General features: G+C 37.3%; 1 pseudogene across 1 annotated transcript in view; it reads right to left on the reverse strand.

Moving 5' to 3' along the window:
• The window catches only part of LOC309646684 (hyaluronan synthase 2-like), a 25,037-nt pseudogene extending 17,941 nt beyond the window's left edge, over window positions 1-7,096 (reverse strand). The window contains exon 1 of the transcript in view: window positions 4,829-7,096. The product of the transcript in view is annotated as a hyaluronan synthase 2-like (transcript). The remainder of the gene's footprint in view (window positions 1-4,828) is intronic.
• Between the last annotated feature and the right edge of the window lie 3,704 nt (window positions 7,097-10,800).

Below are 10,800 nucleotides of genomic sequence, written 5' to 3' on the forward strand. Positions count from 1 at the left end.
TAACACCTCACTTACACCAATGGACAGATCATCTACACAAATGGACAGACCATCCAGAGAGAAAATTAATAAGGAAACACAAGTTTTAAATGACACAGTAGACCTGATAGATTTAATTGATATTTATAGGACATTCCATCCGAAAACAGCAGATTACACTTTCTTCTCAAGTGCACACGGAACATTCTTCAGGATACATCACATCTTGGGTCACAAATCAAGTCTCAGTAAATTTAAGAAAATTGAAATCATATCAAGCATCTTTTCTGACCACAACGCTATGAGATTAGAAATCAGTTACATGGAAAAAAATGTAAAAAACACAAACACATGGAGGCTAAACAATATGTTACTAAATAACTAAGAGATTTGATCAGAAGAAATCAAAAAAAATACCTAGAGACAAATGACAATGAAAACATGATGATCCAAAACCTATGGGATGCAGCAAAAGAAGTTCCAAGAGGGAAGTTTATAGCAATACAAGCCTACCTCAAGAGAAAAGAAAAATCTCAAATAAACAATCTAACCTTACACCTAAAGGAACTAGAGAAAGAAGAAAAAACAAAACCCAAAGTTAGTAGAAGGAAAGAAATCATAAAGATCAGAGCAGAAATAAATGAAATAGAAACAAAGAAAACAATAGCAAAGATCAATAAAACTAAAAGCTGGTTCTTTGAGAAGATAAACAAAATGGATAAGCCATTAGCCAGACTCATCAAGAAAAAGAGGGCGAGGACTCAAATCAATAAAATTAGAAATGAAAAAGGAGAAGTTACAACAGACACCACAGAAATACAAAGCATCCTAAGAGACTACTATAAGCAACTCTATGCCAATAAAATGGACAACCCGGAAGAAATGGACAAATTCTTAGAAAGGTTTAACCTTCCAACACTGAACCAGGAAGAAACAGAAAATATGAACAGACCAATCACAAGCACTGAAATTGAAGCTGTGATTAAAAATCTTCCAACAAACAAAAGTCCAGGACCAGATGGCTTCACAGGTGAATTCTATCAAACATTTAGAGAAGAGCTAATACTCATCCTTCTCAAACTCTTCCAAAAAATTACAGAGGAAAGAACACTCCCAAAGTCATTCTACAAGGCCACCATCACCCTGATACCAAAACCAGACAAAGACACTACAAAAAAAGAAAATTACAGACCAATATCACTGAAGAATATAGATGAAAAATCCTCAACAAAATACTAGCAAACAGTATCCAACAACACATTAAAAGGATCATACACCATGATCAAGTGGGATTTATCCCAGGGATGCAAGGATTCGTCAGTATATGCAAATCAATCAATGTGATACACCATATTAACAAACAGAAGGATAAAAACCATATGATAACCTCAATAGATGCAGAAAAAGCTTTTGACAAAATTCAACACCCATTTGTGATAAAAACTCTCTAGAGGGCTTCCCTGGTGGCGCAGTGGTTGAGAGTCTGCCTGCCAATGCAGGGGACACGGGTTCAAGCCCTGGTCTGGGAGGATCCCACATGCTGTGGAGCAGCTGGGCCCGTGAGCCACAATTGCTGAGCCTGAGCATCTGGAGCCTGTGCTCCACGACAAGAGAGGCCGTGACAGTGAGAGGCCCGCACACCGTGATGAAGAGTGGCCCCTGCTTGCCACAACTAGAGAAAGCCCTTGCACAGAAACGAAGACCCAACACAGCCATAAATAAAAATAAAAATAAAAAAAATTTTAAAAGAACAAAAAACAAAAAACTCTCTAGAAAGTGGGCATAGAGAGATCTTACCTCAACATAATAAAGGCCATATATGACAAACATACAGCAAACATCATTCTCAATGGTGAAAAACTGAAAGCATTTCCTCTAAGATCAGGAGCAAGACAAGGATGTCCACTCTTGCCACTATTATTCAACAAAGTTTTGGAAGTCCTAGCCATGGCAATCAGAGAAGAAAAAGAAATAAAAGTAATACAGATTGGAAAAGAAGAAGTAAAATTGTCACTATTTGCAGATGAAATGATACTATACATAGAAAATCCTAAAGATGCCACCAGAAAACTACTAGAGCTAATCAAAGAATTTGGTAAAATTGCAGGATACAAAATTAATGCACAGAAATCTCTTGCATTCCTATACACTAACAACAAAAGATCAGAAAGAGAAATTAAGGAAACAATCCCATTCACCACTGCAACAAAAAGAATAAAATACCTAGGAATAAACCTACCTAAGAAGACAAAAGACCTGTAAGCAGAAAACTATAAGACACTGATGAAAGAAATCAAAGAAGACACAAACAGATGGGGAGATATACCATGTTCTTGGATTGAAAGAGTCAATATTGTGAAAATGACTATACTACCCAAAGCAATCTACAGATTCAGTGCAATCCCTATCAAATTACCAATGGCATTTTTTTACAGAACTAGAACAAAAAATCTTAAAATTTGTATGGAGACAAAAAAGACCCTGAATAGCCAAAGCAATCTTGAAGGGAAAAAATGGAGCTGGAGGAATCAGGCTCCCAGACTCCAGACTATACTACAAAGCTACAGTAATCAAGACAATATGGTAGTGGCACAAAAACAGAAATATAGATCAATGGAACAGGATAGAAAGCCCAGAGAAACCCACGCACCTATGGTCAACTAATCCATGACAAAGGAGGCAAGGATATACAATGGGGAAAAGACAGTCTCGTCAATAATTGGTGCTGGGAAAACTGGACAGCTACATGTACAAGAATGAAGTTAGAGCACTCCCAAACACCATGCACAAAAATAAACTCAAAATGGGTTAAAGACCAAAATGTAAGGCCAGACTCTATAAAACTCTTAGAGGAAAACATAGGAAGAACACTCTATGACATAAATCACAGCAAGATCCTTTTTGACTCACTTCCTAGAGAAATGGAAATAAAAGCAAAAATAAACAAATGGGACTTAATGAAACTTAAAAGCTCTTGCACAGTAAAGGAAACCATATACAAGACAAAAAGACAACCCCCAGAGTGGGAGAAAATATTTGCAATCAATGGACAAAGGATTAATCTCCAAAATATATAAACAGCTCATGCAGCTCAATATTAAAAAATCAAACAACCCAATCAAAAAATGGGCAGAAGGCCTAAATAGACATTTCTCCAAAGAAGACATACAGATGGCCAAGAAGCACATGAAAAGCTGCTCAACATCACTAATTATTAGAGAAATGCAAATCAAAACTACAATGAGGTATCACCTCACACTGGTTAGAATGGGCATCATCAGAAAATCTACAAACAACAAATGCTGGAGAGGGTGTGTAGAAAAAGGAACCCTCTTGCACTGTTGGTGGGAATGTAAATTGATACAGCCACTATGGAGAAGAGTATGGAGGTTCCATAAAAAACTAAAAATAGAATTACCATATGACCCAGCAATCCCACTACTGGGCATATACCCACAGAAAACCATAGTTCAAAAAGACACATGCACCCCAATGTTCATTGCAGCACTATTTACAATAGCCAGGTCATGGAAGCAACCTAAATGCCCATCGACAGATAAATGGATAAAGAAGATGTGGCATATATATACAATGGAATATTACTAGGCTATAAAAAGAAGCAAAATTGGGTCATTTGTAGAGATGTGGGTGGACCTAGAGACTGTCATACCGAGTGAAGTAAGTCAGAAAGGGAAAAACAAATGTCATATATTAACGCATATATGTGGAATCTAGAAAAATGGTACAAGAGGGAAGAGGTATGGGAACATATGTATATGTATAACTGATTCACTTTTTTACAAAGCAGAAACTAATACATCATTGTAAAGAAATTATACTCCAATAAAGATGTTAAAAAAAAAAGAAAAGAAAAATGGTACAGATGAACTGGTTTGCAAGGCAGAAATAGAGACACAGATGTAGAGAACAAATGTATGGAAACCAAGGGGGGAAAGCAGGGAGGGGGTGGTGGAATGAATTGGGAGATTGGGATTGACATATATACACTAATATGTATAAAATAGATAACTAGTAAGAACCTGCTGTGTAAAAAAATAAAATAAAATAAAATTCAAAAAAAAAAAAAAAGGAAGAAAACTCACAGGAACCCTACTAACATTCTAAAAAAGAAAGCCTCAATGACCGCTAGGAGAGGAGAAACCCAAGAGTGTGCAGGCAGGGAATTAGTGAGAGACACAGCCTGTCTGATTTTCATGCAAGCAAACGACATCACAAATGTTTTCAAAGTTCAAGTTGCAGTGAATGAGGTAATGCTGTTTGGAAACTGAAATAAACATGACTTAGGTTTTGCTCTGGAAAGTTGATCTCCCCCACCCTTTTTCATTTTCCTATTCTTTTTCTCTGTGTCTAAATTTTGAATTCCTTATCCTGTTAAATCAAACTTGTTTTCTCCATTCTCATTTTGCCTAGTCTCTGTGAAACACTTCCTTGGGCCTGCAGATTTTCTCAAGACACTTCTGCTGGGACAGACGCTATTTTTTTGCAAGGCTGGTGATTTTAAGATTGTGGAAAATAATGTTGGACTTGACTTGGCACATCCAAGGTGGCAGAAAAGGTAAGATAGGGGAAGAGAAGGAAGGACGAGTCTCCTGTTCAAAATAATCTTGATTTCCAACCAATAACACTGCACAAGTTAAGCATTTTCATTGTCTTAACCATTTCATAAAATTTTCTTTTCTCTCTTTTGGAATGTGCTTTCAACAGTCATGCTGTTTTCAGATGAACTGAAAGGAGTACTGTGTCAAAGGACAAGTCATAGCATATGACTGGAGAGCTACAAAAGATGCCTTATTTAAATGTGTTTGTCCTGGCAGATGTGGAAACCTACCTGTACGTAATCCACACTTCGTCCCAGTGCCCTGAAGGCCCTGTACATGACTTCTCTTTTTCCACCCCATTTTTGCATGATGCAAAAATGTCTGTTGGACAAAGCCAACTGTGTGATAAGTTGTGAGCTTTCTTTATGTGACTTACCCGTCTCACCAGGACCCTTCACGTGGAAGTTGTTCTTCCAGATATAAGTGGCTGATTTGTCCCTGCCCATGACTTTACTGAAGATGTCCATCATGTAAAGGTTATCTTCCGAATTTCCATCTATGACCATGACAACTTTAATTCCAGGGTAGGTTAGCCTTTTCACGGATTGCAAACATTTCCATAAGTAGTCTGGATCGTCTTGATACACAGCAATGTAAAGAGCAACAGTTTTGTTCAAGTTAACGGGGATATTTCAGTATTTTTTCAGTGCTCAAAAAAGGCAAACAGGTTTTGAATAAGGACATGTAAAGCTAAAAAGGCACCATATGGTCCAAAAGATAAATAGTAATCATCCGTATGGATAAATTGGTAGCCAACAATATAAGAAACTATCATTCCAGTGAGGAGAGAGGCTCCAAAGAGTGTGGTTCCAGATATTCTCAGGAAACTTAGAAACTTCTCACAATGCATCTGTAAAATAATCACATGATGCACTTGGTTAACCACTCTTGTCCCAGGCTTGTTACATACATGGTATCACAGGGAGAGCATTGGCACTCCAGGAGTTCTAACCCTGAGTTTCTTTCCTTTTTTTTTTTAAACTTTTTATTTTATATTGGAGTATAGCCAATGTTGTGATAGTTTCAGGTGCATAACAAAGTGACTCAGCCATACATATACATGTATCCATTCTCCCCCAAACTCCCCTCCCATCCAGGCTGCCACATAACATCTAGCAGAGTTCCCTGTGCTATACAGTAGGTCCTTGTTGGTTATCCATTTTAAATATAGCAGTGTGTACATGTCCATCCCAAACTCCCTAATTATCCCTTCCCTCCACCCTTCCCCCCTGGTAACCATAAGTTTGTTCTCTAAGCCTGTGAGTCTGTTTCTGTTTTGTAAATAAGTTCATTTCTTTTTAGATTCTGCATGTAAGGGATATCATACGATATTTCTCTTTGTCTGACTTACTTCACTCAGTATGACAATCTCTAGATGCATCTATGTTGCTGTAAATGGCATTATTTCTTTCTTTTAAAAGGCCGAGTAAATTCCATTGTATATATGTACCTCATCTTCTTTATCCATTCCTCTGTCGATGGACATTTATAACCCTGAGTTTCTCACCTACGTAGCTGTGTGACTTTCTGCACCTCAATTTACTCATCTGCAAAACAGGTATAAAGATGCCCTTTCAGCACGCCTCAGAGGACTCTTTCAAACATCAGATGAGATGATGGTGCAACATACCACTGAAAATCATAATGTGTTAAACAAATATATGGATGCAGTATTTTTAGTGTATTAGATTATCTTTCTAAGGATGCACTCTCTGTATGGGGTCATAGATAAGTGTATAACCTGAACTTCCTAACAAGCAAGACACTTTCTTCCTGTACCATGGTGTTCCCTCACCCCCAATACTGACCAGTGAAAAATCCACAGGTTTTGCTAAATTTCCCATGTGTAATTCCATCTCACCTCTTATTCAAATACCTCAGCTCACACTTTTTCCATGCACCCAGCTGAGGTTAAAGATCAGCATAATTGGATTCTAGGACTAGCTCTTCCATCAACTACCTATATGACCTTAAGCCAGTCACTTTATCTCTCTGGGCCTCAGTTTTGTTTTGTTTTGTTTTTAATTTGTTAAATGAGGGAGTTTAGCCTTGATTATTTCCAGAGGCTCTGTTGACATTAAAAATACTTTAAGCCTAGATACCCTGCACAGACTTCTATCAAACCCCTGCGATTCTGAATTGCATTTCTTTGTTTGATGGCTGTATCCCCCAAACCACTTGAGGGGTCTATGAATGAGCCATGTGTCCTTGGACAATTAATATCCCTGAACATCAAATATTTGGGGGTATAATTCACTTTGTTCATTTTAACGATTTTAACCAGGGCTGAGTGTCTAGAAGAAGGATGGATGGAGGCTGCACTGTGGGAAGTCTCCTCATCACAGTCACCTGAACAAGGAGGGATACAAAGAGCAAATTGATATTGGCATCTACTCTCTCAGCCTCATTTCCGCATCTGCAAAATGGGAATGATACCTTTTTGCAGGCTTACTGTAACCAGGTACTTGTGTGTGTGTGTGTGTGTGTGTGTGTGTGTATATATATATATATATATATATATATATATACACACACACACACACACACACAAGTGATAGCCCATTGAAACTGATACATGTAAGTTTCAATGGGCTAGTAATGGGTTCAATGTCTTAACATAAAGGAAGAGTAACTTAAGTTATAAAGTGTACTTGTCCTCATTATGTTCTAAAATCCAATGAAGACTGGATCAGTGTCTTTTTTACTTGTAGACAATATTTAAACACACAAAAGAACAAAGAACAATAAAGGATGTTGAAAGAATGCTTGTTTAGTGAATACATTGTTCAAGATCACGTCTAATAAATAGCAGAACTGGCTCCGGAACACAGGTTTTCTTTATACCTAACCTAAACTCATGTTGGATGGGAGGAGGGGGGACGAGGCCTCAGATCATGTGTAGAATGGAATGATTAGAATTGAGAATATTAACTTAGGCAGGTGACACTAGCAAGGCATATGGAAATGTACTTCTTTGTAACAAGACATATACTGCTTGTGGCCATTTGCCTGCTAATGGTGGATTAGAAAGTGTGGTAAACAAAAGGTTAAAAAGTAGTGATTCCCAAATGTTGATGTGCATCAAAATCACCAGGGAATCTGTAAATATTACTGATGTGTGGCTCCTGAAACATTCTGAGTTAATTGGCATGGGGTGCTACCAGGGCTTCAGGAGTTTTTAAATCTCCTTAAGTAATTCTAATTGCAAAAAAGTTTGGCAATCACTGGGTTAAAGTCTATGAAAACTTTCATGATCTCATTTGCATTGTTATACATCCCTCAGGTGTATCGCCTCTGCTACCGTCCTCAACTAGAAATCCTAAGAGAAGTACCCAAATGAAGTCTCCCAGCAGTCATCACATTAGAGCACATGACCCTCCCCTTCTCCCTTTCTGACCTCCTCTCCCTCTCTGGTTTTGAAGCTGGCCTTTGTCTTTCCAGTCCCACCGCACTTACTCTAGCAGAGACCTGGACCGGAGCTTACAGGGTTAGGCAATACACCTTTCAAAGACCTTGTCACCTGAGCTGTCTCTGGATCCAGAACTTTACGTTTCAGATTTCTCTTCATTTGCACCAGCTGTATTGATCAAAGACTTCCTAAAATGCCCATTCTCCCAAGTGCCCTATTGGCTCCTGAATTTTGCCATCCTAAACTTCATCCTAAAGTTCACTGTGGCAAAGGGGAAATTACAGGAAGACTTGGCATGGAATCCTAGCTCTACATGTTCTTCCATCAGCTCTTGGACACTATCTCTACACACCATTTCCTATGTAGCCATATGTACCACAGTGCCAAGTCTCTACATGGAACCTTCCCTGATCTCTCTCAATCAGATGTGATTTCTCCTCAATTTGAGGCCCCATAAAACTTGACTAACCCAGCTGCGGCATAGTCCAGCTCAAGAGTGTTATATTCAAGAATTCCTGTATTAAATTTCATCCACTCTCCTTACTAACACTGTGACTTTGAGTGGGTTACTTAACCTTTCTGAGGCAAGATTCTTTTTTTTTTATTTAATAAAGTTTTCTTTGTGTGTGGGGTGCAGTTAGATATAATGTATGTCAAGTATCTAACTCAATGCCTGATACATATTAGACGTGTAATAAATAATAGCTATTATTTTACTTTTTATGGGCCAGATCATATTTTTCCTTATACTATGGTTATTTAAGAACTTCTCTGAGAATGCTTTTTGTATTATGGATTCCACCAATATGTGAGTTGCATCTTATTCCTTTTTAAATCATCTGCGGTATAGACATATGCATTTAAGAAACATTCTTTTCTAAATATTTTCTTATTTAAATTGAAGAAATATTTAAGAATGTGACTTTGTTGTATTTATTTTGACTCATATATCAGTGACATTTTTCTAGATTGTGGGTAAGGCAGTATATATATGAGCTCCACATAGATGACACTCAAAATATTATTGAATAATTTAAGGTATATGCAGTGGGATGTTACTTAGTCTATGCAGATTGCTGCTACAGAGAGGAAAGGATTAAAACCAAGCTGGGGTGATGGAAATGATTTTCCTGCAGGGAGCTGTCCCCCCGTTCAGCTGTCATACCACCTGCCACTGGTTCTGTCCTTACAGCCCCTCAGTGAAACAGCCTGGATGTGCATGGATCAAAAAAAGAACCCAGAAAGGGACAGTGGGGTTTATATTCTACTCTCCAATTATATTAACTGATAGCTCCCACATTATATACAAGTCAAGAAGTTCATAATGTAACATGTTGCTTGTTCTTAAGATTAAAAATGTAACTGTAATATAGCTTTGCCAAAGGGGATCTCCACATTGATTCAGAGGTAAGGCTTTCCCAAAGTGCTAATAATAGAAAATAAATAAATCAGTGGAAAGTATGTGTTTAAAAATTCAAGAAATATTGCTTTAAAAGAAAATTTACCTGGTAAGGAAACCAAGTATGAAAAAGTATTTATGAAACTTAATTTTGTGGGGCTATTCTATAGACTTTAAAAAATGATGTTTCAAAATGACTTACTTTCTAGTAAGTCTCCTATTCATTTGTTGCACAATTCCTGTTTTCCAAAGATAAATATCGTCTTTGCTTTAGGGAGAGTGACATTCAAATTTGATGCTAGTCACCGATTTAAGACCTTGAATTTTTATAAGCACCATAATTTTCTCTGATAGTATAAGGATTCAGATCTAGGTACAATACAAGCAACTCTGGTAATAAACATTTGTCAATACATCTACAATACATTTTTCTAATCACCCAACTCAGGTATTATATAAATAAGAAAAAGAGAATAGGAGAAATGATACCAGAATTACAATGCTATGATCCAGAAATATCTACCTAGAATTCTGAATTTGTCCCAAATTCTCATGCATACACTACATAATATACGTACTAAAATAGGTAATTTAAAGAGTTAAACTTTTATTAAAAATATAAAAGAATAGGCAAATACTAGGAAAACTCTTGATTTAGTGTGATAGTTATTTTAAAAAGAAAATAAAACAGTATCTCAACTGTTTGAGTAACCTTATTTAGCCTCTAGAAAAATGTAGTAAAAACTAATGTAAAGAATGAGTGAATTTGCACACTGGAATGAAAGGGAAAAGTTTATAATTTAAGAGTTCTTTTCAACGCTATTCTGTAAAATTTTAAATTGTATCTACAAATCGTTTGATGGGTATAACTATGTGTTCTAGCCAGTTCTATATAAATACACATTTTAATTTTAATTCTTTCATCATTGGCATGTTTGAATGTGTGCTGACCCTTAAAAATTTTGTTAAAATGACCTTTAAAAAATATCATCATCCTGTTTAAAATCTCCAAAGGTACATTATCATATGCCTTCGCTGCAATGAGAAATCTACAGGGAAAACAAACAAAAAAAGCTGAACAAATAACAACAACAACAAAAACAACCTTGAAATCTACAAAGGGCAGTGAAGTTGTTCTGCCTCTTTTCAGTCACCTCCCTTCTTCGACTACCAACCCCTTTGCTTTACTCTAAAGCTGAGCTGAAAGTCAACATATAGTCAGGCGTCCAGTTCGGGGGCAGCCCTCGGTGGCCCATCAGGATTTCCAGATCTATTGCATCACACTTCCTCCCTGGCTGTGACATCAAAGGCAATCCCGGTCCAGCCAAGTGGTCTGGAGGAGTGTAGCCTTTCTGAGCAGCTGTGCCGGAGACACCCGGCAGCAAAGGTCTTCA

This window comes from Balaenoptera physalus, assembly GCF_965194825.1.
Source record: "Balaenoptera physalus genome assembly, chromosome: 17".
In the NCBI taxonomy this organism is placed as follows: domain Eukaryota; kingdom Metazoa; phylum Chordata; class Mammalia; order Artiodactyla; family Balaenopteridae; genus Balaenoptera; species Balaenoptera physalus.